The following is a 2,059-nucleotide window of genomic DNA, read 5'->3' on the forward strand; positions in this document are numbered from 1 at the left end:
GTGTGTTTACGTGCGTGCATCAACAGAATCTAGTAATGTTTTCATTACTCTAAAGTCTAAATAAAATACGTCACATGTAATTTATACGATCAGGAGCATATAACCTGTAGTTTATGGTACATGGTTTTGTGATCTTGATATAATCTATTCATTTTGCAACAAATGTGTATGCAGTTACGCCATTGAACGATATTAGATACATACTCTCGTTTTTAATTGAACATGAACGTGAACATTTACACGAACATATTACAGATAGTATACGTAACTGGTAGTTTATAGTAATATTACCATATCTATATACATACTCTGAATACGCAAGTAGGTACTCTCTACCGGTTTTTCTTTAACAATGCCATTTCAGAATTTTCAAAAGGGCCCACTGGGTTCCACTATTGGCTATTGGGATTCCTTTTGTTCACTGATACCAAAAATAGCCTCCATCATATCGTGCAACGTGTTACGCCATTTTGATAGCCTATTGTAGTAATAAATAAAACTATCACTTGGTCCGAGTCTTCAGTGTTCGCAAGTTAATTGCTACTAATCTTCATAAAAATGTTGCATTTCATATTCTAAGTGCAGCTAGTTACTAACGTAGACATGTTTAATATGATGAATTCACGTGATTACAATAATCGACAAGGTTTAATACCCTGTACAGACTGCAAAATTTGATATGGTATAAAACTTGCGCGCGCCAAATCGTAGCGTACAGACTGCGAGTGTATCTTTGATCCTGCATTCAATGAGTCATCAGTTCTCGCTATGTCACCGCACAGACAGCTGGCCCGCGTGTTGCGTACAGACACAGTTTGGTGCGGGATAACTTATCCCGGACGCAAAATTTTTTTCCCCACTTGAGTTCTGGACCACAGCCAATCAGCGCACTCCATTAAAATGAATACCTCCTATCCCTAACCCTAACCCTAACACGTAACCGAACCCTAACGCTAACTATAATCCAACCATATATATAAGAACCATTTATTACAAAACACTATCTATGGTGGGTCCGGAACTCAAGTGGGAAAAAAAATTTCGCATCCCGGACCTGGCCCTCCTTCATTTGCGGGGCCAAATTGGTACGGGTCAACGCGTATTTGGAGCGGGATAGCGCGTACACTGCAAAAATTTTGTACCATGTAGTCAGTACGGGGTAAACATACAAACACAGTATACACATTGATTATCTTGGCAAATATCTGATTAACGATATCGACAACAATGAATATATAACTAGACAGAGGGCACTCAACGGAGAGTGCATACCTCCACCAGCGACATAGCTCGTAGCAGCCGCTCGTTGCTGCAGCTCGCTCACATGTACACGCTGCGCTGACTGCCGGCTCGCTCGCTGACGCGCACGAGTTTTTAAACCGTAGGATGGCGACGCCAGATTGATGAATCACGCGTCTCTGATTGGTGCGTTGGGTTAGGGTTAGGGTTAGGGTTAGGGTTCGTACCATCGCCATCCATACTCGTCGCCATCCTACGGTTTAAAAACTCGCGCGATGGGTGGCTCGCTGGCCAATATAGATCGCGCACACGAAAACACGAACACTAGACTGGTACCCGGTCCCACCTCTCGGCTTAGTTACTCGATGGGGGAATCGAGGTGGGAGCGGGTACCAGTGTAACGCAAACACACCAGAGCGATCACATAACCTCCTCCAACTCCGTTGGGCGAAGGTAACTATATTCAAAGTATTTCAACTAACCGGCATTACATTAATTGTGTATCATGAGTAACATTATGTTTATAGCTTACAAAATTATGAACAAAATATATGTGTGTAAACCAGCCATGATCGAAATGTTCCTTATGCATTTTAGTTGTAAATGAAAGAATGCACTTAGCTCGTTGCAAAGAGTATTAGTTGATTCCTATAACTGTTACTCAGTGTTAGATGCATAGACAATTCAATGGGAAAGTCTACGACATTTGCTATGCATTTAATTTTACAATTATAGTAATAATTTATGGTATATTATTGTATTATTAATTTATATAATTTTATGTTATGGTAATAATTATATGTGTGCGTGCGTGCGTGCG

The sequence above is a fragment of the Priapulus caudatus genome, unplaced genomic scaffold, assembly GCF_000485595.1.
Source record: "Priapulus caudatus unplaced genomic scaffold, Priapulus_caudatus-5.0.1 Scaffold49, whole genome shotgun sequence".
Classification (NCBI taxonomy): Eukaryota; Metazoa; Priapulida; class Priapulimorpha; order Priapulimorphida; family Priapulidae; genus Priapulus; species Priapulus caudatus.